This window comes from Euprymna scolopes, chromosome 6 (assembly GCF_053919585.1).
Source record: "Euprymna scolopes isolate OS-2025 chromosome 6, ASM5391958v1, whole genome shotgun sequence".
NCBI lineage: Eukaryota > Metazoa > Mollusca > Cephalopoda > Sepiida > Sepiolidae > Euprymna > Euprymna scolopes.
This window is the reverse complement of record NC_136487.1, coordinates 14,061,004-14,086,784: the sequence shown is the minus strand read 5'-3', so window position 1 is coordinate 14,086,784 and position 25,781 is coordinate 14,061,004. Positions and strand designations below refer to the sequence as shown.

Below are 25,781 nucleotides of genomic sequence, written 5' to 3'. Positions count from 1 at the left end.
CGCCACAATGCCGTAAGCCAACCACTCTTATTATTGCATTCTTAAAATACTTATGAATCTGTACCGTACAAAAAATTTAATATTGTACATTACAGTAACATTTCAGAATAATAATTCATTGTAAAACCAGGATTGCATTAATTGCCATGGAAGACTGATAATCTTTGATGATACATTTATAAAATAAATGGCATCCTTCAAATAAAAGGGAACGCTTTTGACCCCGACGTGATTCGACCACGTAACCTTCTGATTTGGAGTCAGACGCGCTACCATTGCGCCATGAGGCCGTAAGCCAACCACTCTTATTATTGCATTCTTAAAATACTTATGAATCTGTACCGTACAAAAAATTTAATATTGTACATTACAATAACGTCTCAGAATAATAATTCATTGTAAAACCAGGATTGCATTAATTGCCATTGAAGACTTATAATCTTTGATGATACATTTATAAAATAAATGGCATCCTTCAAATAAAAGGGAATGCTTTTGACCCCGACGTGATTCGAACACGTAACGTTCTGATCTATAGTCAGACGCGCTACCATTGCGCCACAAGGCCGTAAGCAAACCGCTCTTATTATTGCATTCTTAAAATACTTATGAATCTGTACCGTACAAAATATTTAATATTGTACATTACAGTAACATCTCAGAATAATAATTCATTGTAAAACCAGGATTGCATTAATTGCCATTGAAGACTGATAATCTTTGATGATACATTTATAAAATAAATGGCATCCTTCAAATAAAAGGGAACGCTGTTGACCCTTACGTGATTCGAACACGTAACCTTCTGATCTGGAGTCAGACGCGCTACCATTGCGCCACAAGGCCGTAAGCCAACCACTCTTATTATTGCATTCTTAAAATACTTATGAATCTGTACCGTACAAAAAATTTAATATTGTACATTAGAGTAACATCTCAGAATAATAATTCATTGTAAAACCAGGATTGCATTAATTGCCATTGAAGACTGATAATCTTTGATGATACATTTATAAAATAAATGGCATCCTTAAAATAAAAGGGAACGCTTTTGACCCCGACGTGGTTCGAACACGTAACCCGCTGATCTGGAGTCAGACGCGCTACCATTGCGCCACAAGGCCGTAAGCTAACCTCTCTTGTTATTGCATTCTTAAAATACTTATGAATCTGTACCGTACAAAAAATGTAATATTGTACATTACAATAACGTCTCAGAATAATAATTCATTGTAAAACCAGGATTGCATTAATTGCAATTGAAGACTTATAATCTTTGATGATACATTTATAAAATAAATGGCATCCTTCAAATAAAAGGGAACGCTTTTGACCCCGACGTGATTCGAACACGTAACTTTCTGATCTGGAGTTAGACACGCTACCATTGCGCCACAAGGCCGTAAGCCAACCACCCTCATTATTGCATTCTTAAAATACTTATGAATCTGTACCGTACAAAAAATATAATATTGTACATTACAGTAACATCTCAGAATAATAATTCATTGTAAAACCAGGATTGCATTAATTGCCATTGAAGACTGAAAATCTTTGATGATACATTTATAAAATAAATGGCATCCTTCAAATAAAAGGGAACGCTATTGACCCCGACGTGATTCGAACACGTAACCTTCTGATCTGGAGTCAGACGCGCTACCATTGCGCCATAAGGCCGTATGCCAACCACTCTTATTATTGCATTCTTAAAATACTTATGAATCTGTACCGTACAAAAAATTTAATATTGTACATTACAATAACGTCTCAGAATAATAATTCATTGTAAAACCAGGATTGCATTAATTGCCATTGAAGACTGATAATCTTTGATGATACATTTATAAAATAAATGGCATCCTTCAAATAAAAGGGAACGCTTTTGACCCCGACGTGATTCGAACACGTAACCTTCTGATCTGGAGTCAGACGCGCTACCATTGCGCCACAAGGCCGTAAGCCAACCACTCTTATTATTGCATTCTTAAAATACTTATGAATTTGTACCGTACAAAATATTTAATATTGTACATTACAATAACGTCTCAGAATAATAATTCATTGTAAAACCAGGATTGCATTAATTGCCATTGAAGACTTATAATCTTTGATGATACATTTATAAAATAAATGGCATCCTTCAAATAAAAGGGAACGCTTTTGACCCCGACGTGATTCGAACACGTAACCTTCTGATCTGGAGTCAGACGCGCTACCATTGCGCCACAAGGCCGTAAGCAAACCGCCCTTATTATTGCATTCTTAAAATACTTATGAATCTGTACCGTACAAAAAATTTAATATTGTACATTACAGTAACATCTCAGAATAATAATTCATTGTAAAACCAGGATTGCATTAATTGCCATTGAAGACTGATAATCTTTGATGATACATTTATAAAATAAATGGCATCCTTAAAATAAAAGGGAACGCTTTTGACCCCGACGTGGTTCGAACACGTAACCCGCTGATCTGGAGTCAGACGCGCTACCATTGCGCCACAAGGCCGTAAGCCAACCACTCTTGTTATTGCATTCTTAAAATACTTATGAATCTGTACCGTACAAAAAATTTAATATTGTACATTAGAGTAACATCTCAGAATAATAATTCATTGTAAAACCAGGATTGCATTAATTGCCATGGAAGACTGATAATCTTTGATGATACATTTATAAAATAAATGGCATCCTTAAATAAAAGAGAACGCATTTGATCCCGACGTGATCCGAACACGTAACCTTCTGATCTGGAGTCAGACGCGCTACCATTGCGCCACAAGGCCGTAAGCCAACCACTCTTATTATTGCATTCTTAAAATACTTATGAATCTGTACCGTACAAAAAATTTAATATTGTACATTACAGTAACATCTCAGAATAATAATTCATTGTAAAACCAGGATTGCATTAATTGCCATTGAAGACTGATTATCTTTGATGATACATTTATAAAATAAATGGCATCCTTCAAATAAAAGGGAACGCTTTTGACCCCGACGTGATTCGAACACGTAACCTTCTGATCTGGAGTCAGACGCGCTACCATTGCGCCACAAGGCCGTAAGCCAACCACTCTTATTATTGCATTCTTAAAATACTTATGAATTTGTACCGTACAAAAAAATTAATATTGTACATTACAGTAACATCTCAGAATAATAATTCATTGTAAAACCAGGATTGCATTAATTGCCATTGAAGACTGATAATCTTTGATGATACATTTATAAAATAAATGGCATCCTTAAAATAAAAGGGAACGCTTTTGACCCTGACGGGATTCGAACACGTAACCTTCTGATCTGGAGTAAGACGCGCTACCATTGCGCCACAAGGCCGTAAGCCAACCACCCTCATTATTGCATTCTTAAAATACTTATGAATCTGTACCGTACAAAAAATTTAATATTGTACATTACAGTAACATCTCAGAATAATAATTCATTGTAAAAACCGGATTGCATTAATTGCCATTGAAGACTTATAATCTTTGATGATACATTTATAAAATAAATGGCATCCTTAAAATTAAAGGGAACGCTTTTGACCCCGACGTGATTCGAACACGTAACCTTCTGATCTGGAGTCAGACGCGCTACCATTGCGCCACAAGGCCGTAAGCCAACCACTCTTATTATTGCCTTCTTAAAATACTTATGAATCTGTACCGTACAAAAAATTTAATATTGTACATTACAATAACGTCTCAGAATAATAATTCATTGTAAAACCAGGATTGCATTAATTGCCATTGAAGACTGATAATCTTTGATGATACATTTATAAAATAAATGGCATCCTTCAAATAAAAGGGAACGCTTTTGACCCCGACGTGATTCGAACACGTAACCTTCTGATCTGGAGTCAGACGCGCTACCATTGCGCCACAAGGCCGTAAGCCAACCACTCTTATTATTGCATTCTTAAAATACTTATGAATTTGTACCGTACAAAATATTTAATATTGTACATTACAGTAACATCTCAGAATAATAATTCATTGTAAAACCAGGATTGCATTAATTGCCATTGAAGACTGATAATCTTTGATGATACATTTATAAAATAAATGGCATCCTTCAAATAAAAGGGAACGCGTTTGACCCCGACGTGATCCGAACACGTAACCTTCTGATCTGGAGTCAGACGCGCTACCATTGCGCCAGAAGGCCGTAAGCAAACCTCTCTTATTATTGCATTCTTAAAATACTTATGAATCTGTACCGTACAAAAAATTTAATATTGTACATTACAGTAACATCTCAGAATAATAATTCATTGTAAAACCAAGATTGCATTAATTGCAATTGAAGACTGATAATCTTTGATGATACATTTATAAAATAAATGGCATCTTTCAAATAAAAGGGAACGCTTTTGACCCCGACGTGATCCGAACACGTAACCTTCTGATCTGGAGTCAGACGCGCTACCGTTGCGCCACAAGGCCGTAAGCCAACCACTCCCATTATTGCATTCTTAAAATACTTATGAATCTGTACCGTACAAAAATTTTTATATTGTACATTACAGTAATATCTCAGAATAATAATTCATTGTAAAACCAGGATTGCCTTAATTGCCATGGAAGACTAATAATCTTTGATGATACATTTATAAAATAAATGGCATCCTTCAAACAAAAGAGAACGCATTTGACCCCGACGTGATCCGAACACGTAACCTATTGATCTGGAGTCAGACGCGCTACCATTGCGCCACAAGGCCGTAAGCCAACCACTCTTATTATTGCATTCTTAAAATACTTATGAATCTGTACCGTACAAAAAATTTAATATTGTACATTACAGTAACATCTCAGAATAATAATTCATTGTAAAACCAGGATTGCATTAATTGCCATGGAAGACTGATAATCTTTGATGATACATTTATAAAATAAATGGCATCCTTCAAATAAAAGAGAACGCTTGTGACCCCGACGTGATCCGAACACGTAACCTTCTGATCTGGAGTCAGACGCGCTAGCATTGCGCCACAAGGCCGTAAGCTAACCTCTCTTATTATTGCATTCCTAAAATACTTATGAATCTGTACCGTACAAAAAATTTAATATTGTACATTACAAAACCGTCTCAGAATAATCATTCATTGTAAAACCAGGATTGCATTAATTGCCATTGAAGACTGATAATCTTTGATGATACATTTATAAAATAAATGGCATCCTTCAAATAAAAGGGAACGCTTTTTACCCCGACGTGATCCGAACACGTAACCTTCTGATCTGGAGTCAGACGCGCTACCATTGCGCCACAAGGCCGTAAGCCAACCACTCCATTATTGCATTCTTAAAATACTTATGAATCTGTACCGTACAAAAAATTTAATATTGTACATTACAGTAACATCTCAGAATAATAATTCATTGTAAAACCAGGATTGCATTAATTGTGATGGAAGACTGATAATCTTTGATGATACATTTATAAAATAAATGGCATCCTTCAAACAAAAGAGAACGCATTTGACCCCGACGTGATCCGAACACGTAACCTATTGATCTGGAGTCAGACGCTCTACCATTGCGCCACAAGGCCGTAAGCCAACCACTCTTATTATTGCATTCTTAAAATACTTATGAATCTGTACCGTACAAAAAATTTAATATTGTACATTACAGTAACATCTCAGAATAATAATTCATTGTAAAACCAGGATTGCATTAATTGCCATGGAAGACTGATAATCTTTGATGATACATTTATAAAATAAATGGCATCCTTCAAATAAAAGAGAACGCTTTTGACCCCGACGTGATCCGAACACGTAACCTTCTGATCCGGAGTCAGACGCGCTAGCATTGCGCCACAAGGCCGTAAGCTAACCTCTCTTATTATTGCATTCCTAAAATACTTATGAATCTGTACCGTACAAAAAATTTAATATTGTACATTACAATAACGTCTCAGAATAATCATTCATTGTAAAACCAGGATTGCATTAATTGCAATTGAAGACTGATAATCTTTGATGATACATTTATAAAATAAATGGAATCCTTCAAATAAAAGGGAACGCTTTTGACCCCGACGTGATCCGAACACGTAACTTTCTGATCTGGAGTCAGACATGCTACCGTTGCGCCACAAGGCCGTAAGCCAACCACTCTCATTATTGCATTCTTAAAATACTTATGAATCTGTACCGTACAAAAAATTTAATATTGTACATTACAGTAATATCTCAGAATAATAATTCATTGTAAAACCAGGATTGCATTAATTGCCATGGAAGACTGATAATCTTTGATGATACATTTATAAAATAAATGGCATCCTTCAAATAAAAGAGAACGCTTTTGACCCCGACGTGATCCGAACACGTAACCTTCTGATCTGGAGTCAGACGCGCTAGCATTGCGCCACAAGGCCGTAAGCTAACGTCTCTTATTATTGCATTCCTAAAATACTTATGAATCTGTACCGTACAAAAAATTTAATATTGTACATTACAATAACGTCTCAGAATAATCATTCATTGTAAAACCAGGATTGCATTAATTGCCATTGAAGACTTATAATCTTTGATGATACATTTATAAAATAAATGGCATCCTTCAAATAAAAGGGAACGCTTTTGACCTCGACGTGATTCGAACACGTAACCTTCTGATCTGGAGTCAGACGCGCTACCATTGCGCCACAAGGCCGTAAGCTAACCTCTCTTATTATTGCATTCTTAAAATACTTATGAATCTGTACCGTACAAAAAATTTAATATTGTACATTACAGTAACATCTCAGAATAATAATTCATTGTAAAACCAGGATTGCATTAATTGCCATTGAAGACTGATAATCTTTGATGATACATTTATAAAATAAATGGCATCCGTCAAATAAAAGGGAACGCTTTTGACCCCGACGTGATCCGAACACGTAACCTTCTGATCTGGAGTTAGACGCGCTACCATTGCGCCACAAGGCCGTAAGCCAACCACTCCATTATTGCATTCTTAAAATACTTATGAATCTGTACCGTACAAAAAATTTAATATTGTACATTACAGTAACATCTCAGAATAATAATTCATTGTAAAACCAGGATTGCATTAATTGCCATGGAAGACTGATAATCTTTGATGATACATTTATAAAATAAATGGCATCCTTCAAATAAAAGAGAACGCTTTTGACCCCGACGTGATCCGAACACGTAACCTTCTGATCTGGAGTCAGACGCGCTAGCATTGCGCCACAAGGCCGTAAGCTAACCTCTCTTATTATTGCATTCCTAAAATACTTATGAATCTGTACCGTACAAAAAATTTAATATTGTACATTACAATAACGTCTCAGAATAATCATTCATTGTAAAACCAGGATCGCATTAATTGCCATTGAAGACTTATAATCTTTGATGATACATTTATAAAATAAATGGCATCCTTGAAATAAAAGGGAACGCTTTTGACCCCGACGTGATTCGAACACGTAACCTTCTGATCTGGAGTCAGACGCGCTACCATTGCGCCACAAGGCCGTAAGCTAACGTCTCTTATTATTGCATTCTTAAAATACTTATGAATCTGTACCGTACAAAAAATTTAATATTGTACATTACAGTAACATCTCAGAATAATAATTCATTGTAAAACCAGGATTGCATTAATTGCCATTGAAGACTGATAATCTTTGATGATACATTTATAAAATAAATGGCATCCTTCAAATAAAAGGGAACGATTTTGACCCCGACGTGATCCGAACACGTAACCTTCTGATCTGGAGTCAGACGCGCTACCATTGCGCCACAAGGCCGTAAGCCAACAACTCCATTATTGCATTCTTAAAATACTTATGAATCTGTACCGTACAAAAAATTTAATATTGTACATTACAGTAACATCTCAGAATAATAATTCATTGTAAAACCAGGATTGCATTAATTGTGATGGAAGACTGATAATCTTTGATGATACATTTATAAAATAAATGGCATCCTTAAAACAAAAGAGAACGCATTTGACCCCGACGTGATCCGAACACGTAACCTATTGATCTGGAGTCAGACGCGCTACCATTGCGCCACAAGGCCGTAAGCCAACCACTCTTATTATTGCATTCTTAAAATACTTATGAATCTGTACCGTACAAAAAATTTAATATTGTACATTACAGTAACATCTCAGAATAATAATTCATTGTAAAACCAGGATTGCATTAATTGCCATGGAAGACTGATAATCTTTGATGATACATTTATAAAATAAATGGCATCCTTCAAATAAAAGAGAACGCTTTTGACCCCGACGTGATTCGAACACGTAACCTTCTGATCCGGAGTCAAACGCGCTAGCATTGCGCCACAAGGCCGTAAGCTAACCTCTCTTATTATTGCATTCCTAAAATACTTATGAATCTGTACCGTACAAAAAATGTAATATTGTACATTACAATAACGTCTCAGAATAATCATTCATTGTAAAACCAGGATTGCATTAATTGCAATTGAAGACTGATAATCTTTGATGATACATTTATAAAATAAATGGCATCCTTCAAATAAAAGGGAACGCTTTTGATTCCGACGTGATTCGAACACGTAACCTTCTGATCTGGAGTCAGACGCGCTACCATTGCGCCACAAGGCCGTAAGCCAACCACTCTCATTATTGCATTCTTAAAATACTTATGAATCTGTACCGTACAAAAAATTTAATATTGTACATTACAGTAACATCTCAGAATAATAATTCATTGTAAAACCAGGATTGCATTTATTGCCATGGAAGACTGATAATCTTTGATGATACATTTATAAAATAAATGGCATCCTTCAAACAAAAGAGAACGCATTTGACCCCGACGTGATCCGAACACGTAACCTTCTGATCTGGAGTCAGACGCGCTAGCATTGCGCCACAAGGCCGTAAGCTAACATCTCTTATTATTGCATTCCTAAAATACTTATGAATCTGTACCGTACAAAAAATTTAATATCGTACATTACAATAACGTCTCAGAATAATCATTCATTGTAAAACCAGGATTGCATTAATTGCCATTGAAGACTTATAATCTTTGATGATACATTTATAAAATAAATGGCATCCTTCAAATAAAAGGGAACGCTTTTGACCCCGACGTGATTCGAACACGTAACCTTCTGATCTGGAGTCAGACGCGCTACCATTGCGCCACAAGGCCGTAAGCTAACCTCTCTTATTATTGCATTCTTAAAATACTTATGAATCTGTACCGTACAAAAAATTTAATATTGTACATTACAGTAACATCTCAGAATAATAATTCATTGTAAAACCAGGATTGCATTAATTGCCATTGAAGACTGATAATCTTTGATGATACATTTATAAAATAAATGGCATCCTTCAAATAAAAGGGAACGCTTTTGACCCCGACGTGATCCGAACACGTAACCTTCTGATCTGGAGTCAGACGCGCTACCATTGCGCCACAAGGCCGTAAGCCAACCACTCTCATTATTGCATTCTTAAAATACTTATGAATCTGTACCGTACAAAAAATTTAATATTGTACATTACAGTAACATCTCAGAATAATAATCTTCTATATCTATCTATCTATCTATATCTATCTATCTATCTATCTATATCTATCTTCTATATATCTATAAAAACAGAGATGTGTGTGCCTCAGACGATTTCTGATTGGTTAATCCAATAATCACATCTCCTAAAAAACAATGGTTTCTACGCTCTTACCTTTACCATAAAATATTATGGCTTTATTTATTGTCCATCTTGGAAGGGTTTAATTTTTTAATAACTTGTTATTCACAAATTAAAAAAATACGAAACTAAACTACACGAAATCAAACGCTCCGACAAACTTAATAGTAGTACTAGCAAGCACACGCGCACACACGCACACACACACACGTTCACTACCGTCACGTTGTTATGGCAACCAAACAATGTTTACAAAATGTCTACGCACGTTCGTAGACATTTTGTAAACATTGTTTTTAAAAAATAAAAAATAATACTTCTATTATGTTTTAAACGACTGTAATAGTTTATTTTGGAAGTATATGTCATAAAGAAAATTGACAACCCACTTTAAAAACAGAAATTACGAGTTTTATATATTTTATTCGCAGTTTTTTGTTGACTCTTCTGGCGGCCATGTTGTAAGCCCTAACGGTATTTTTGGAGATTACCCAAATAAATGTTATCAAAGGCAAGATAAGTTACTTTTCCACCAAACTGGATATATTTTTCGTGTTTTTATTCAATGTAGCATATTTATTCAGCTCGAAAAACGGGTTTGTATTACTGTACACATAAATTCGAAAAAGTTGTCAAAAACCAAATATATAACAAATACATGTTATCAAAGGCAAGATAAGTTACTTTTCTACCAAACTGGATATATTTTTCGTGTTTTTATTCAATGTAACATGTTTATTCAGCTCGAAAACCATACGGTGTTTACCGATGTATTGGAAAATTCAAGATGGCGCCTCACTCCCTCTTTAACACGGTAAGTTTGGGAAAAGGTGTTATAAATAAAAAACTAGAAAAAATACTATTAAAAACCCGCCGAATATATGTCAACCTATGTCACGGTAACATATTGAGCGAGTTTTTAACAGTATTTTATTCAGTTTTTTATTTATAACACCTTTTCCCAAACTTACCGTGTTCAAGAGGGACTAAGACGCCATCTTGAATTTTCCAATACATCGGTAAACACTGTATGGTTTTCGAGCTGAATAAACATGTTACATTGAATAAAAATACGAAAAATATATCCAGTTTGGTAGAAAAGTAACTTATCTTGCCTTTGATAACATTTATTTGTTATATATTTGTTTTTGGCAACTTTTTCGAATCTATGTGTACAGTAATACAAACCCATTAAAAATATTGTTTTTGATTTTGAAAAAATATTGTGGTTCATTTGTATTTAAAAATATTGTGGTTCATTTTGATTAAAAAAAAATCATTTTGATTAAAAAAATTGTTTAATTTTAATATTTGTTTATTGTCTTAACTCATATCAAATGTTTTGCTTGTGTTCTGCTTCAAATATTCATATTCTTACATGCATAATTTTCATTTAATTTTATTAAATAAACTTCAATTTTACTACAAATCAAATCGTGTTCCTTCACTTTTTAAAATGTAATTTATAAGTAATTAAAGAACGCATTCTAATCTTTAAAATCTATAATACAACGAAATATTTAATTGCTTATAATACTTAAACAAACAACTTGTGTTTTTTTTATTATTTTTTTATTATTAATATTAGATGAGTTTCAGTATAAATCATCGTGTTCTTTATTTCAATCCAATTTGGAAGTTTTGTAAATGTATATGATGTTTATAATGACCTATGATTGCGTATTTATATACATTATTTTCCCTATCCTTCTGTTCATCGTACATTTTTTACTCCCAAACTTAAACATGGTGGGTGCATAGAATTCATTTACCGATACAAAAGAAATGATAAGTAAATAAATCCATAAATAAATATTATAAATGGTTTATTTTAATACTTGCCAGGATGCGGAGGAAAATGAATGAAGGGGGAGGGGAATGAAATAAAAACATTTTGGAAACAGATTAAGTTTGAAAGAATTGCTTTGCACAGAAAGAAATTAATGAAAAAAGAATAAAATTAAATTTCTTTTCCTTCTTGATTTCTTTTAGTTTTTTATGAAAAAGGAAGTCAAAATTAAGACTATAAAAAACAATTTTTATTAAGAGCGAACCTCAGTCGTCAGGTCTGTAAAAAAACGTGGAATAATCAAGAAATGTTTTCTAATACATTTTTTTTTTTTTACTTATGTGTTCATTTGTCTCTTTGAAGTTCGTTTGTTTAATATATCGGTTTGCAATATCACTTTGTCATTCTGTCAGACTCAAATTTTAAATCTACATATCTATAAAAGTGAAAGTGTGTGTGTGTGTGTGTGTGTGTCTGTGTACATTTCCCTACGAAATAACTCTGTCAATTTTTAGTCTACAGACTCGAAATTATACAGGGTACTGAGATTTGGAAAAATCTATGTGATCGGTTTTTAGCCAGAAATTTGGCGATTAAGGGGTCAAAGTTCAACGATTTGAGCTTTGAGAACTCTAGCGAACTTCTCCGACAATTTTGGGTCTACACCCTTGAAATTTTAGATATAGGTTCCGTGGACATGGATCTAACTTAATAACTTGATTTGAGGCCAAAAAAATAAATTTTCAGGGGTCATAATAGGGGTCAAAGTTTAAAAAATTACCCCTTTTTTTTGCTCAGCATACACCTCCAAACACCCGGGCAACGCCGGGCACCCATGCTAGTTCATTGTAAAACCAGGATTGCATTAATTGCCATGGAAGACTGATAATCTTTGATGATACATTTATAAAATAAATGGCATCCTTCAAATAAAAGAGAACGCTTTTGACCCCGACGTGATCCGAACACGTAACCTTCTGATCTGGAGTCAGACGCGCTAGCATTGCGCCACAAGGCCGTAAGCTAACCTCTCTTATTATTGCATTCCTAAAATACTTATGAATCTGTACCGTACAAAAAATTTAATATTGTACATTACAATAACGTCTCAGAATAATCATTCATTGTAAAACCAGGATTGCATTAATTGCCATTGAAGACTTATAATCTTTGATGATACATTTATAAAATAAATGGCATCCTTCAAATAAAAGGGAACGCTTTTGACCCCGACGTGATTCGAACACGTAACCTTCTGATCTGGAGTCAGACGCGCTACCATTGCGCCACAAGGCCGTAAGCCAACCATTCTTATTATTGCATTCTTAAAATACTTATGAATCTGTACCGTACAAAAAATTTAATATTGTACATTACAGTAACATCTCAGAATAATAATTCATTGTAAAACCAGGATTGCATTAATTGCCATTGAAGACTGATAATCTTTGATGATACATTTATAAAATAAATGGCATCCTTCAAATAAAAGGGAACGCTTTTGACCCCGACGTGATTCCAACACGTAACCTTCTGATCTGGCGTTAGACGCGCTACCATTGCGCCACAAGGCCGTAAGCCAACCACTCTCATTATTGCATTCTTAAAATACTTATGAATCTGTACCGTACAAAAAATTTAATATTGTACCTTACAGTAACATCTCAGAATAATAATTCATTGTAAAACCAGGATTGCATTAATTGCCATGGAAGACTGATAATCTTTGATGATACATTTATCAAATAAATGGCATCCTTCAAATAAAAGGGAACGCTTTTGACCCCGACGTGATTCGAACACGTAACCTTCTGATCTGGAGTCAGACGCGCTACCATTGCGCCACAAGGCCGTAAGCCACCCACTCTTATTATTGCATTCTTAAAATACTTATGAATCTGTACCGTACAAAAAATTTAATATTGTACATTACAGTAACATCTCAGAATAATAATTCATTGTAAAACAAGTATTGCATTAATTGCCATTGAAGACTAATAATCTTTGATGATACATTTATAAAATAAATGGCATCCTTCAAATAAAAGGGAACGCTTTTGACCCCGACGTGATTCGAACACGTAACCTTCTGATCTGGAGTCAGACGCGCTACCATTGCGCCACAAGGCCGTAAGCCAGCGACTCTTATTATTGCATTCTTAAAATACTTATGAATCTGTACCGTACAAAAAATTTAATATTGTACATTACAGTAACATCTCAGAATAATAATTCATTGTAACAACAGGATTTCATTAATTGCCAATGAAGACAGGTAATCTGTGATGATACATTTATAAAATAAATGGCATCCTTCAAATAAAAGGTAACGCTTTTGACCTCGACGTGATTCGAACACGTAACATTCCGTCCTTGCGTCAGACGCGCTACCATTGCGCCACAAGGCCGTAAGCCAACCACTCTTATTATTGCATTCTAAAAAGGCTTATGAATCTGTACCGTAGAAAATATTCATTATTGTACATTTCAGTAACATCTCAGAATAATAATTCATTGTAAAACCAGGATTGCATTAATTGCCATGGAAGACGGATTATCCTTTATGATACATTTTTAAAATAGATGGCATCCTTCAAATAAAAGGCCACTCTGTTGACCCCGACGTGATTCGAACACGTAACATTCTATCCTGGAGTCAGACGCGCTACCATTGCGCCACAAGGCCGTAAGCTAACCACTCTTATTGTATGATTACAATATACTGAATCTGTACCGTACAAAAATTTTTATATCGTACATTACAGTAACATCTCACAATAATAATTCATTGTAAAAGCAGGATTGCATTAATTGCCATGGAAGATGGCATCTTTGATGATACATTTATAAAATAAATGGCATCCTTCAAATAAAAAGGAACGCTTTTTACCCCGACGTGATTCGAACACGTGACCTTCTGACAGGAGTCTCACGCGCTACCATCGCGCCACAAGGCCGTAAGCCAACCACTCTTATTGTTGCATTCTTAAAATAATTATGATTCTGTACCGTACAAAAAATTTAATATTGTACATTACAGTAACATCTCAGAATAATAATTCATTGTAAAACCAGGATTGCATTTATTGCCATGGAAGACGGATAATCTTTGATGATACATTTATAAAATAAATGGCATCCTTCAAATAAAAGGGAACGCTTTTGACCCCGACGTGATTCGAACACGTAACCTTCTGATCTAGAGTCAGACGCGCTACCATTGCGCCACAAGGCCGTAAGCCAACCACTCTCATTATTGCATTCTTAAAATACTTATGAATCTGTACCGTACAAAAAATTTAATATTGTACATTACAGTAACATCTCAGAATAATAATTCCTTGTAAAACCAGGATTGCATTTATTGCCCTGGAAGACGGATAATCTTTGATGTCACATTTATAAAATAACTGGCATCCTTCAAATAAAAGGGAACGCTTTTGACCCCGACGTGATTCGAACACGTAACCTTCTGATCTGGAGTCAGACGCGCTACCATTGCGCCACAAGGCCGTAAGCCAACCACACTTATTATTGCATTCTTAAAATACTTATGAATCTGTACCGTACAAAAAATTTAATATCGTACATTACAGTAACATCTCAGAATAATAATTCATTGTAAAACCAGGATTGCATTAATTGCCATGGAAGACTGATAATCTTTGATGATACATTTATAAAATAAATGGCATCCTTCAAATAAAAGGGAACGCTTTTGACCCCGACGTGATTCGAACACGTAACCTTCTGATCTGGAGTCAGACGCGCTACCATTGCGCCACAAGGCCGTAAGCCAACCACACTTATTATTGCATTCTTAAAATACTTATGAATCTGTACCGTACAAAAAATTTAATATCGTACATTACAGTAACATCTCAGAATAATAATTCATTGTAAAACCAGGATTTCATTAATTGTCATGGAAGACGGATAATCTTTGATTATACATTTATAAAATAAATGGCATCCTTCAAATAAAAGGAAACGCTTTTGACCCTGACGTGATTCGGACACGTAACCTTCTGATCTGGAGTCGGACATGCTACCATTGTGCCAGAAGGCCGTACGCCAACCACTCTTATTATTGCATGCTTATAATACTTATGAATCTGTACCGTACAAAAAATTTAATATCGTACATTACAGTAACATCTCAGAATAATAATTCATTGTAAAACCAGGATTGCATTAATTGCCATGGAAGACTGATAATCTTTGATGATACATTTATAAAATAAATGGCACCCTTCAGATAAGAAGGGAACGCTTTTGACCCCGACGTGATTCGAACACGTCACCTTCTGATCTGGAGTCAGACGCGCTACCATTGCGCCACAAGGCCGTAAGCACACCGCCCTTAGTATAGCAGTCTTAAAATACTTATGAATCTGTACCGTACAAAAAATTTAATATTGTACATTACAGTAACATCTCAGAATAATAATTCATTGTAAAACAGGGATTGCATTAATTGCGATGGAAGACGGATAATCTTTGATGTCACATTTATAAAATAAACGGCATCGTTCAAATAAAATGGAAAACTGTTGACACCGACGTGATTGGAACAGTAAACCTTCTGATCTGGAATCAGACGTGCTACCATTGCGCCACAAGGCCGTAAGCCAACCAGTCGGATTTTTGCATTCTACAAATACTTATGAATCTGTACCGTACAAAAAATTTAATATTGTAAATTACAGTAACATCTCAGAATAATAATTCATTGTACAACAAGGATTGCATTAAATGCCATGGCAGAAGGATAATCTTTGATGATACATTTATAAAATAAATGGCATCCTTCAATTAAAAGGGAACGATCTTGACCTTTACGTGATTCGACCACGTAACCTTCTGATCTGGAGTCAGACGCGCTAGCATTGCGCCACAAGGCAGTAAGCACACCACTCCTGTTTCATTCTTAAAATACTTATGAATCTGTACCGTACAAAAAATTTAATATTGTACATTACAGTAACATCTCAGAATAATAATTCATTGTAAAACAAGGATTGCATTAATTGCCATGGCAGAAGGATAATCTTTGATGATACATTTATAAAATAAATGGTATCCTTCAAATAAAAGGGAACGCTTTTGACCCCGACGTGATTCGAACACTTAACCTTTTTGTCTGGGGTCAGACGTGTTATCATTGCGCCACAAGTCCGTAAGGCTACCGCTCCTAGTATTGCATTCTTTAAATACTTATGAGTCTGTACCGTACAAAAAATTTAATATTGTACATTACAGTAACATCTCAGAATAATAATTCATTGTAAAACACGGATTGCAATAATTGCCATGGACGACGGATAATCTTTGATGATATATTTATAAAATAAATGGAATTCTGCAAATAAAAGGGAACGCTTTTGACACCCACGTGATTCGAACACGTAACCTTCTGACCTGGTCTCAGTCGCGCTACCATTGCGCCACAAGGTCGTAAGCCAACCATACTTATTATTGCATTCTTACAATATTTATGAATCCGTAGCGTACAAAAAATTTAATATTGTACATTATAGTAACATCTCAGAATAATAATTCATTGTAAAACACGGATTGTATTTATTGCCATGGAAGACAGATCATCTCTGATGATATCTTTATACAATAAATGGAATCCTGCAAATAAAAGGGAACGCAACCTTTTGATCTGGATTCAGACACGCTACCATTGCGCCATAGGCCCGTAAGCAAACTACTCTTATCATTGCATTCTTACAATATTTATAAATCCGTACCGTACAAAAAATGCAATATTGTACATGATTCGAACACGTAACTATCTGATGTTGAATCAGACACTTAACCATTGGGCCACAGGGCCGTATGCGAACGAACCTTATTAATACATTCTTAGAATATTAATGAATCCGTACCTTACAAAAAATAATCATTTTTGTCGATGAAACTAACAAGTCAGAATAATGATTTATCTTTGTAAAACAGGCAATCTACTGGTTGTCATCGAAGCCGAATAATCTTTTAATACTATTTAGCAGGAAGGTTTACCCAATCGCACCTCTCGCACCTGGTTAGGCACTGAAGGATTCTCCATTTGTATCAGCTTGACGAACTCTGTCAGCCACTTTTCTGTGCGATTGAGTTTGTATTGCCAGGTGCTGTTCTGCATTTTTTTTGAATAAATGATAATCAAACCCCAATTTTTTCTGCATGACAATAGGCTGATTTATTTCATCTAGATGGTCTGTCAGTTGCTGCACGTGTTGCTTCTCCTGTGCAGTAGAGCAAGGTAGGCTTAATCGCCCTGGGGTTTGCTCATCGTATAGTTTCTTTTCTATATCTGTCAGAACCACGACCTTGATCTGATCCTCAGTTGCTGCTGGAGTTTTTCGCTTAAAATCATCCCCACCATTGGTCAACATGGTTGTTGTAAATCTGAATAGGAGTAGATGGCTCACAGAAAAGAAGAATTGTCACAAACAATGATTTGATTTGAGGACAGAGCTTGATAAGAGCTGCTTCATGTAGCACAGTATCCCATTCTTCATCATCCTGAAGCAGACCGAGTGTTCTGCACACTGCTTTATTCATGGCCGACATTTTTGACTATGAGAAGGTCTATAAAACTCTTTTTACCCCTTACAATGGTCGTGATGGATGAGTATTCTGAGATAGAACTCATCCCCACTCAATGGATGCATAGTGTGAAGCCTGTCAATTATTCCTTGATGCCCTCTCTGTCGCTTGTTCCATTTACCGTTTTTCCAGACAAAGTGCTTGGGGAAGTCTACACACTTGATCTGGGTTTCTGGATTATCTTTATTGTATGCAAAGCTGCGAGTTCTGTTGATTTGGCTGCTGGTCTACATTAGCTTCCTGACCTTGTTCGAATGTATTGTTCTCCTTCAAGATGAACCCGGAGGGCCTGGACAGCTGGGTACTGGCTACTGATCTCAAACTCAAATAGTCTCCGACAGGCCTCATTGGCTCCAATAGGTCTATCGTTGTAATCATCCTGGAGCTTTGCTATAGCTCTGTCTGATATATTTCAAAAGGTATTTGGCAGCTATTGGTGAGACACAGGCTTCTACATTGATATGAGACGGTCTTGCGGCGCAATGGATAACGCGTCTTATTACGGATTAGGAGATTCTAGGTTCGAATCCTGAAAAGTTCGTAAAAATTTTATCTGTTATTTTTCCGATGTTTGCTCATTATCCTTATCTTTGTGTTTTTGTTTTTCAGTGATTTTGTTTTGTGCATATGGGAATTTCCCATACTCCGAGTTTTCAGGGTTATCGTTGATGGTAAGACGATTTTCAGTGTACTTTGTATTGAGTGTACTCGATTTTGTATTTTACTTGCCGTTGAGTGTGTCGACGCGGCGCAGCCGCTAGTAATAAAATAGGATTTATCACGCAAATTAAAGAAGCTATATTAACTTCAATGTGATTCGAACACATAACCCCCATAACCGGAGTCAGTACTATCATCGCGCCAATCTTGCATTTTGCTAATTTCCATGGTCAGCTGAACAATCCTTTAAACTAATCTGCGCCAGACAAAAAAAAAAAAAAACCAAAAAGAAAAAAAAATCAAACAAACAAACAAACCGTCGGTAATCGAACACACAACGATGTTTATCGAGAGTCAGATACGCTACCATTTCGCCACCGGGCCCGCTTTGTTTGAAGCATATTAATGCATTCTTAGAATATTAATGAATCCGTACCTATCAAAAAAAAAATTCAATATTGTAGATGACAGCAACTATTAAGAATAATGAATCTTTGTAAAACTAGCATCACAATAATTGCCATTGGAAGCCGAATCTATCTATATAATACTAAAACTCTATGGATCTTGTATGTTTGCAATCAGATTTCCGGTTTTCAACATCCGGTTGCGCATGCGTAAATAGCAACGTCTTCAATCCGTTATTCCAATTCCGGAATTTTTATATCGCTTTTAATACAAACAATTTCATTTAATTTGATCAAATAGTTTTTTGTTTTTTTTTAACGGCTAAAAACATTCAACTTCGTAAAGTCTGTCGCAGTTTCAAAAAAACTTCTCCCTTTTAAAAAACAAAAGTAAACAAACAAGAAAAACAACACTCATTATTAATAGAAGCAGCGGCGGTGAAAGAAAACACCTCTCACTTTCCCTCTAATAGATTTCAACACTCCTACTCCCTCTGTTTTCGTTACGTACGCGAGAAATCTTTAATTCATGTCATTATAAATAAATAATTTTATAACATCAACCGTAGTTTTTTGTTTTTTTTTAACGGCTAAAAACATTCAACTTCGTAAAGTCTGTCGCAGTTTCAAAAAAACTTCTCCCTTTTAAAAAACAAAAGTAAACAAACAAGAAAAACAACACTCATTATTAATAGAAGAAGCGGCGGTGAAAGAAAACACCTCTCACTTTCCCTCTAATAGATTTCAACACTCCTACTCCCTCTGTTTTCGTTACGTACGCGAGAAATCTTTAATTCATGTCATTATAAATAAATAATTTTATAAAATCAACCGTAGTTTTTTTTTTTTAACGGCTAAAAACATTCAACTTCGTAAAGTCTGTCGCAGTTTCAAAAAAGAAGGGCGTTATTACAAAAACATTTCTTTTTCTTCTTCCCATGTTTTTTAAAGTCGTCTGCTTACATTTCCAAACGGAAAGCTGAATCGGTAAATGCACACATTTCTATTACATTAAATATACTTTCATAGAAAAGAAATTAGAAAAGAATTGTCTTAATTTTATTGACCTTATTATTAACATACAAATTAAATATTTTACACAATGGGTACTGAATGTTTGCTTAAATTAAATGAAAAAAGTTACATTTTATTTTCATTTTCTATTTAAAAAGCCATTATTAACACGTGGAGAGTGTTTTTTTATTATTCTGTACTTTCAACTAACAATTTCATTTAAAAGATGATATATCAAAATTTGAATTTAACTATAATAAGGATTATGATACCTGTTCAGTGCATATTTACCTATAAGTATGACCAACCACTTATAATTCAGTAACTGTAATTTAAAAAAAAATAACAATTATAATAAACAGAACGACTCATAGAAATCTATCTATATTCTTTTTTCATTTTAATATACTTTCATAGAAATGCTTCTGTTATGTAAAAAAAAACTATTTTCTTTATGCCACAAGTGTCACGCTCATACATGAATTCCATAGCTAATATAACGTACTGACCCAACGGGTCACGGGTGGTCTAGTAATATGATAAAAACAAAAAGGTGAATCAGTCTAATAAGTGTAAAGTTTATTGATCTCAACGTGATTCGAACCCACAAAATCTGGAGTTATAATCGGTGTCATTTCACGACAGGTTCTTAAATTATCCGGATGGTACGTATTGATGCATTGAATATTAAACACCTTAAAAAAAATTAAAAATTTTAGATGACTGGAGCCATTCCGAATAATGACCTGCCAAACTATCCGAAATTTCTTAGTTTGGAGTGTATGTGTTTCATTTGTTACGCACTTTTTAGATCATTTGGCTTCTTTCTATATGTGTGATTCTTGATTCTATATACTTTGAGTCTTGTTGAATAATTTCTGTCTTCTGATAGTCTGACTTTCATTTACTAGATTTTTTTAGAACACACCTTCCGATTTCAGTATCTCGCCTTGATGTAAATTCTTGCGCAAATACTACATTTAAAATTGTTCCCAGTGAGATCTGATAGTTTAAATTAGTCGCAGTGTTTATTAACCATGGCCGCATATGTTACATAGCTTTACTCAGTGTTAATAAACGATGCTTTTCTTCAATGTTATTGTTGCAAAAAACGATGTTGTAGTTCATAATTAACCTTCTTTAATATAACGATGTGTTTGAAACACTTAATTGGGGTTTTGTAAGCAGGTACTGCTTTAATGATCGATCGCCAGTGTTATAATAACGTTGGGGGTATTTTAACTCGGGTATCCTTCGTGAATTCTCGAATCCTCGTTACGCCAGTGTTATGATAACACTAGGGGTATTTTAACTCGGATATAGACAACGATATTGTAGTCAGCTGGAAAGCAGGAAAATGGAAGACAGTTCCACAGTCGTGCAGTTCTAAGAAAGAAGCTTTGTTCATGGAATCTACGTTTAGATTTAGGCACAAACAAAGAGTGGGGGGATTATTGATAGTGTTTTCAGCTCGACGAGTATTTCTTGTGAAAGTTTGGCAAGGGGGGGGCATAAATTGAAGTTCAGTCGAGCACTTGTCATGAAAATAACGATAAAGCAAAGACAAACTCGTAACATATCTTCTGTGAGATAGAGGTTGCAGGGAAGAGGAAAGGACATCCCCTACGAGGAGACGAAGTCTATTTTGAACTTTATCAAGGCAGGACAAGTCCTTTCTAGCAGCTTCTACCAAGATGTGGCAACAGTACTCCATCCTTGGACGTATCTGGCTCTTATATAGATAGAGAATTGCATCAGCAGTGAGATATCTACTGGATCGATAGAAGGATCTCACCATTTTCCAGCGGCCTTGGCAACAGATTTGATGTATGTGTTCCATTTAAGATCAGGAGAAAATGTCAAGCCCAGAAGCTTGTCAAAACATGAGGCATCCCCAAGACGAGAGCCATTCATTTCAATTGACCAGATGATTGATGATGTAAAGATAAAAGCTTGGTTTTAGATGCATTAAAAGTAATCAGCCACTCATTTCTCCATTTTACCACATGCTCAAGATCAGAGGAAAGAGAATCGGAGAGAAGTTGGTCGTTTACGATCTTAGATGTGCTACATTAGATGGTAGTGTCAACAGCATAGATGTCTACGAATGATGTAATGATGTGATTTAACTTTTGTCTCATTTTTCTACTTTTACAATTTCAAATTTGCAATTTTTTCATATGGCTTTCAGTAGATATAGCACTACATCAATTTCCATGCCAAGAAAAATAATCTGAAAGAAAAAATTACGACAAGGAAACAAATAATTCAAAGATAGGTAAACTTTAATGACATCGACGTGATTTGAACACTCAATCTTTCTGATGTCAGATCAGACAACCTAAAATTCCGTCGCAGGCCTTCTCATACTGATGCTTCTGCATGCATATTAGATGCACTTCTAAGAAAGAAGCTTTGCTCATGGAATCTACGCTTTGATTTAGGCACCGATAAAGAGTGGGGGAAATTACTGACAGTGGTTTCAGCTAAACTGGTGTTTTTCGTGAAAGATTGGCGAATGGGGACCAGAGATTGGAGCTCAGACGAGCACTTCCCATGGAAATAACGATAAAACAACGACAGGCTCGCAACATCATTCTTGGACGTACTTGGCTTTTATATAGATAGAGAATTGCATCAGCAGTGAGATATCTAATGATTTAATAATTGAGAAAACATTTCTAGTTATACCGTAGCTGGAAATCTTGTGAAGTAGGCCTTTATGCCATACCTTATCAAAGGCCTTTGATATGTCAAGAGCAATTGCCCTAGAAAGGAAGCCTTTATTGAGAGATTCACTAATTCTATGAGATATAACTGTTAGCACATCTGCTGTAGATCTGGCAGAATGGAAAACATATTGCATGTCACTGAGGAGGTTATTTTTGTCGAGGTGGTTAAGTATTTTTTATTTAATATGGATTCCAGCAACTTACTCATGACACACAGGAGACTTATTGACCTGTACTGAGAGGGAGAAGACCTGTCACCTGAATTCTTAAATACAGGGCATACTAATGAAGTTGGGAAGCAATTCTCCCTAAGACAACGCTTAAACAGTTTTGTAAGTATGGGGGAAATTTCTGGTTGAATCTTTTTCAACACTATAATTGGAATGCCGTCAGGGCCAGTTGCTTTATTGGAATCAAAGTTCTTGATTAGCTTGGCGACATCACGCACAGATATTTGTATGTTGCATAATGTGTTGTCTTTTATAGGAGGAAATACGGGGAGTTGATGGCCTTCATCGCATAGGGTAGAATTAGCTGCATAGTTCTTGGCAAATAGTTTGGCTTTGTCTGATGCTGACGAGATGACCTCAGGTCCATTGATGATGGTTGGGATAGAATGCACGCTTCTGTTCAGGATCCTGTTTGTTATTTGCCAAAACTGGTGGGAACCAAGCCGCTGCTCAGCTCTCTTACATTTTTTATTACTCTTTTACAGTGGTTGCTGGCGGTCCTGAAAGCAGCTTTAGTCTCAGTACATCTATTACGTTGGTAGCTATGGAAAAAGTGATTTATCTGCGTGATGGCAGCAGCATATTCTGGGGAGAACCATGTCTGACTGTTAGGTTTTTGTTGGAACTTTTTGGATGGTATGAATCTGTCTATACCCACAATTTACCATTCGGTCAAGTCTGATACTATAGAGGACACATCCGTTTTAAACATGAGATGCAGAGGTAGATCAGATATAAATGTGCAGAAGCTATCTCAGTCAGGCAGAGAGTATCAATATACTGTACAGTGGAGAGGTATGCCTGAAGACTTGTTGCATTTCATTTTTATCTTAACTGATACAACCGAGTGGTCGGAAGACCCCAGAGGAGATAGAACGGAACATGAACATAGCTCAGGGGAAGTTGTGAGAAAAAGGTTTAAAAGGTTTGCATAATGACCGGTAGTATTGGGCACACGGGTGGGTTCATGAACAATCTGAGTGAGGCCATAGGTAATGGAGAAGTCATGACAGAACCTCCCTTCATCATCTGTCTTGTTTGAATGGATCAGCCATTCCACGTTATGGACATTAAAGTCACCACAGATGTGAATGTTAGCCGAAGGATGAGCATACAGGATGTGGGCAATTTTCTTAGATATGCTCTTAAAGATAGTAATTCTGCTGTTGTGGGGCGATAGAGGGCAAATATAAATGCATAGGTGTAAGCAAGTGCAACCCGGAAGCACATATAAGGTTAATTAGGGTCTTCTCTGGAGATATCCCTGCTACACGAAAATCCATCTTTAATGTAGGCACATATTCCATGCCCATGGCGATCTTGGGGGTCAGATTTAGATGTTAAGTTAGAGTATCCATTATTTATGAATTCAGCTAGCGAAGTGGTCAGCCCTATGCCAGTTTTGCTTAGGAAGAATATGTCCGGTTTCGTCTCCTGCAATTGGCTTTCAACCTCTGGAAGGTTAGAACGTAGACCCCTGATGTTGGAGAAGGAGACATGGTAGTAGGGGTCTACGTTGGAGGACGGGGTTCTACGTTTGTTCGTATTTTTTTCTGGAGATAACTCATGTTGCGGTTTTGGGATTTGTGGAACATGTCGACAGACTTGGTTAGAGCAGGTTAGACAGGGAAAGTTAGAGAAAAAAGACAGGAAGTTTTTGTAGCACATGATAAGGTAAAGCTGTAACAATTACTCACTAGTATGGCATCGAGAGGCCCCACCAGAAACTACTGCATGGTCCAAAATCCATTCACCAAATGGCAATACAGCAGCCCAAGTACTTTGCATCTGCTGATAGGACAGCCTCTTAATGGTTAATCCAAGGTTCGGGTCCCCGACTATCAGGCGGATAACGTCAGCCCAGATGAAACGTTTACCTCCAGCACCCTTACTAGTGACATAGCCACAAGGATAGACATAGAAACAGAAAATTTCTGACATCTCAGCTACTGTTCACGCAGGTACTGCCAACCTAGAAAGCAGTCTTTTCTTCACCCTTTGTCAGAAAACTCACTCATCGGAAATGAGGACTAGAGGACAAATAAGGTGAAGCGAGAGTTACTGGAGCTGCCGATAACACATCCACTCTCCATTTAACAAAAGAAAGGTTAAAAATAAAAATATTGCCACTTTGGTATAAGAGGCTATTATTTCGGACTATGTCTATACGGCAATATGTAGGGAATTGAGCAGCGATATGTCTATTAATATTACATTTTAACTTTTGCGTGTTAGTACAGTTAAGGAAGTGGGAATCACGGAGGGAATACCAAAGTCTAGCAGTGTGACGGAATAATTTCTTTCCAGCAATGAAGAACTTTAATAAAGGATGGGATTCTTCTGCTTGTCGAATTAGTCGGAGTTATATACATCGAGGGAGGTACTAATGTTATACGTTCGTTAGAAGACGTTCAATTAAAGTACTTGTAAAACAGACATAGGAATGAAAGATTACGAGTGATGGAATAGGAGTGGAGCATGGATGATACTTTGGGATTTATTAGATTGAAAACTCTTTTTTGGATCAGGTTTAACAGGGAGATGCATCAGCCTAGAGATGTGTGAATAAACATTGCAGAGATATGGGATAGTCAGTAATTTTCCAGCACTATAGAAGGTGCCTACTTACTTTGCAGCAGCCTT

The 25,781-nt window shown here is 35.8% G+C and overlaps 38 non-coding genes across 38 annotated transcripts in view; all 38 read right to left on the bottom strand.

Annotated features, from left to right (window-relative positions):
• Positions 1–12, bottom strand: part of Trnaw-cca (transfer RNA tryptophan (anticodon CCA)) — a 72-nt gene extending 60 nt beyond the window's left edge. Inside the window, exon 1 of the tRNA in view lies at positions 1–12. This exon is cut by the window's left edge and continues 60 nt beyond it. This is a non-coding gene — a tRNA (tRNA-Trp).
• Positions 13–218: 206 nt separating this feature from the next.
• On the bottom strand, positions 219–290 carry Trnaw-cca (transfer RNA tryptophan (anticodon CCA)). The gene has a single exon. It is a non-coding gene; the product is annotated as a tRNA-Trp (tRNA).
• Positions 291–496: 206 nt separating this feature from the next.
• Trnay-aua (transfer RNA tyrosine (anticodon AUA)) lies at positions 497–568 on the bottom strand. The gene has a single exon. It is a non-coding gene; the product is annotated as a tRNA-Tyr (tRNA).
• Positions 569–774: 206 nt separating this feature from the next.
• Trnaw-cca (transfer RNA tryptophan (anticodon CCA)) lies at positions 775–846 on the bottom strand. Its single transcript has one exon. It is a non-coding gene; the product is annotated as a tRNA-Trp (tRNA).
• A 206-nt stretch (positions 847–1,052) lies between these two features.
• Trnaw-cca (transfer RNA tryptophan (anticodon CCA)) lies at positions 1,053–1,124 on the bottom strand. The gene has a single exon. It is a non-coding gene; the product is annotated as a tRNA-Trp (tRNA).
• A 206-nt stretch (positions 1,125–1,330) lies between these two features.
• Positions 1,331–1,402, bottom strand: Trnaw-cca (transfer RNA tryptophan (anticodon CCA)). Its single transcript has one exon. It is a non-coding gene; the product is annotated as a tRNA-Trp (tRNA).
• A 206-nt stretch (positions 1,403–1,608) lies between these two features.
• Positions 1,609–1,680, bottom strand: Trnaw-cca (transfer RNA tryptophan (anticodon CCA)). Its single transcript has one exon. It is a non-coding gene; the product is annotated as a tRNA-Trp (tRNA).
• A 206-nt stretch (positions 1,681–1,886) lies between these two features.
• On the bottom strand, positions 1,887–1,958 carry Trnaw-cca (transfer RNA tryptophan (anticodon CCA)). The gene has a single exon. It is a non-coding gene; the product is annotated as a tRNA-Trp (tRNA).
• A 206-nt stretch (positions 1,959–2,164) lies between these two features.
• On the bottom strand, positions 2,165–2,236 carry Trnaw-cca (transfer RNA tryptophan (anticodon CCA)). Its single transcript has one exon. It is a non-coding gene; the product is annotated as a tRNA-Trp (tRNA).
• A 206-nt stretch (positions 2,237–2,442) lies between these two features.
• Trnaw-cca (transfer RNA tryptophan (anticodon CCA)) lies at positions 2,443–2,514 on the bottom strand. Its single transcript has one exon. It is a non-coding gene; the product is annotated as a tRNA-Trp (tRNA).
• Positions 2,515–2,719: 205 nt separating this feature from the next.
• Trnaw-cca (transfer RNA tryptophan (anticodon CCA)) lies at positions 2,720–2,791 on the bottom strand. Its single transcript has one exon. It is a non-coding gene; the product is annotated as a tRNA-Trp (tRNA).
• A 206-nt stretch (positions 2,792–2,997) lies between these two features.
• On the bottom strand, positions 2,998–3,069 carry Trnaw-cca (transfer RNA tryptophan (anticodon CCA)). The gene has a single exon. It is a non-coding gene; the product is annotated as a tRNA-Trp (tRNA).
• A 206-nt stretch (positions 3,070–3,275) lies between these two features.
• Trnaw-cca (transfer RNA tryptophan (anticodon CCA)) lies at positions 3,276–3,347 on the bottom strand. Its single transcript has one exon. It is a non-coding gene; the product is annotated as a tRNA-Trp (tRNA).
• Positions 3,348–3,553: 206 nt separating this feature from the next.
• Positions 3,554–3,625, bottom strand: Trnaw-cca (transfer RNA tryptophan (anticodon CCA)). The gene has a single exon. It is a non-coding gene; the product is annotated as a tRNA-Trp (tRNA).
• Positions 3,626–3,831: 206 nt separating this feature from the next.
• Positions 3,832–3,903, bottom strand: Trnaw-cca (transfer RNA tryptophan (anticodon CCA)). Its single transcript has one exon. It is a non-coding gene; the product is annotated as a tRNA-Trp (tRNA).
• Positions 3,904–4,109: 206 nt separating this feature from the next.
• On the bottom strand, positions 4,110–4,181 carry Trnaw-cca (transfer RNA tryptophan (anticodon CCA)). Its single transcript has one exon. It is a non-coding gene; the product is annotated as a tRNA-Trp (tRNA).
• A 206-nt stretch (positions 4,182–4,387) lies between these two features.
• Positions 4,388–4,459, bottom strand: Trnaw-cca (transfer RNA tryptophan (anticodon CCA)). The gene has a single exon. It is a non-coding gene; the product is annotated as a tRNA-Trp (tRNA).
• A 484-nt stretch (positions 4,460–4,943) lies between these two features.
• Positions 4,944–5,015, bottom strand: Trnaw-cca (transfer RNA tryptophan (anticodon CCA)). The gene has a single exon. It is a non-coding gene; the product is annotated as a tRNA-Trp (tRNA).
• Positions 5,016–5,221: 206 nt separating this feature from the next.
• On the bottom strand, positions 5,222–5,293 carry Trnaw-cca (transfer RNA tryptophan (anticodon CCA)). The gene has a single exon. It is a non-coding gene; the product is annotated as a tRNA-Trp (tRNA).
• Positions 5,294–5,776: 483 nt separating this feature from the next.
• Trnar-ccg (transfer RNA arginine (anticodon CCG)) lies at positions 5,777–5,848 on the bottom strand. Its single transcript has one exon. It is a non-coding gene; the product is annotated as a tRNA-Arg (tRNA).
• Positions 5,849–6,332: 484 nt separating this feature from the next.
• Positions 6,333–6,404, bottom strand: Trnaw-cca (transfer RNA tryptophan (anticodon CCA)). The gene has a single exon. It is a non-coding gene; the product is annotated as a tRNA-Trp (tRNA).
• Positions 6,405–6,610: 206 nt separating this feature from the next.
• Trnaw-cca (transfer RNA tryptophan (anticodon CCA)) lies at positions 6,611–6,682 on the bottom strand. Its single transcript has one exon. It is a non-coding gene; the product is annotated as a tRNA-Trp (tRNA).
• A 206-nt stretch (positions 6,683–6,888) lies between these two features.
• Trnaw-cca (transfer RNA tryptophan (anticodon CCA)) lies at positions 6,889–6,960 on the bottom strand. The gene has a single exon. It is a non-coding gene; the product is annotated as a tRNA-Trp (tRNA).
• Positions 6,961–7,165: 205 nt separating this feature from the next.
• Positions 7,166–7,237, bottom strand: Trnaw-cca (transfer RNA tryptophan (anticodon CCA)). Its single transcript has one exon. It is a non-coding gene; the product is annotated as a tRNA-Trp (tRNA).
• Positions 7,238–7,443: 206 nt separating this feature from the next.
• Trnaw-cca (transfer RNA tryptophan (anticodon CCA)) lies at positions 7,444–7,515 on the bottom strand. Its single transcript has one exon. It is a non-coding gene; the product is annotated as a tRNA-Trp (tRNA).
• Positions 7,516–7,721: 206 nt separating this feature from the next.
• On the bottom strand, positions 7,722–7,793 carry Trnaw-cca (transfer RNA tryptophan (anticodon CCA)). Its single transcript has one exon. It is a non-coding gene; the product is annotated as a tRNA-Trp (tRNA).
• A 483-nt stretch (positions 7,794–8,276) lies between these two features.
• On the bottom strand, positions 8,277–8,348 carry Trnar-ccg (transfer RNA arginine (anticodon CCG)). The gene has a single exon. It is a non-coding gene; the product is annotated as a tRNA-Arg (tRNA).
• A 206-nt stretch (positions 8,349–8,554) lies between these two features.
• Trnaw-cca (transfer RNA tryptophan (anticodon CCA)) lies at positions 8,555–8,626 on the bottom strand. The gene has a single exon. It is a non-coding gene; the product is annotated as a tRNA-Trp (tRNA).
• Positions 8,627–8,832: 206 nt separating this feature from the next.
• Trnaw-cca (transfer RNA tryptophan (anticodon CCA)) lies at positions 8,833–8,904 on the bottom strand. Its single transcript has one exon. It is a non-coding gene; the product is annotated as a tRNA-Trp (tRNA).
• A 206-nt stretch (positions 8,905–9,110) lies between these two features.
• On the bottom strand, positions 9,111–9,182 carry Trnaw-cca (transfer RNA tryptophan (anticodon CCA)). The gene has a single exon. It is a non-coding gene; the product is annotated as a tRNA-Trp (tRNA).
• A 206-nt stretch (positions 9,183–9,388) lies between these two features.
• Positions 9,389–9,460, bottom strand: Trnaw-cca (transfer RNA tryptophan (anticodon CCA)). Its single transcript has one exon. It is a non-coding gene; the product is annotated as a tRNA-Trp (tRNA).
• Positions 9,461–12,423: 2,963 nt separating this feature from the next.
• On the bottom strand, positions 12,424–12,495 carry Trnaw-cca (transfer RNA tryptophan (anticodon CCA)). The gene has a single exon. It is a non-coding gene; the product is annotated as a tRNA-Trp (tRNA).
• A 206-nt stretch (positions 12,496–12,701) lies between these two features.
• Trnaw-cca (transfer RNA tryptophan (anticodon CCA)) lies at positions 12,702–12,773 on the bottom strand. The gene has a single exon. It is a non-coding gene; the product is annotated as a tRNA-Trp (tRNA).
• Positions 12,774–13,257: 484 nt separating this feature from the next.
• Positions 13,258–13,329, bottom strand: Trnaw-cca (transfer RNA tryptophan (anticodon CCA)). Its single transcript has one exon. It is a non-coding gene; the product is annotated as a tRNA-Trp (tRNA).
• A 206-nt stretch (positions 13,330–13,535) lies between these two features.
• Positions 13,536–13,607, bottom strand: Trnaw-cca (transfer RNA tryptophan (anticodon CCA)). The gene has a single exon. It is a non-coding gene; the product is annotated as a tRNA-Trp (tRNA).
• A 1,311-nt stretch (positions 13,608–14,918) lies between these two features.
• On the bottom strand, positions 14,919–14,990 carry Trnaw-cca (transfer RNA tryptophan (anticodon CCA)). The gene has a single exon. It is a non-coding gene; the product is annotated as a tRNA-Trp (tRNA).
• A 206-nt stretch (positions 14,991–15,196) lies between these two features.
• Positions 15,197–15,268, bottom strand: Trnaw-cca (transfer RNA tryptophan (anticodon CCA)). The gene has a single exon. It is a non-coding gene; the product is annotated as a tRNA-Trp (tRNA).
• Positions 15,269–15,753: 485 nt separating this feature from the next.
• On the bottom strand, positions 15,754–15,825 carry Trnaw-cca (transfer RNA tryptophan (anticodon CCA)). The gene has a single exon. It is a non-coding gene; the product is annotated as a tRNA-Trp (tRNA).
• Positions 15,826–25,781: the final 9,956 nt, after the last annotated feature.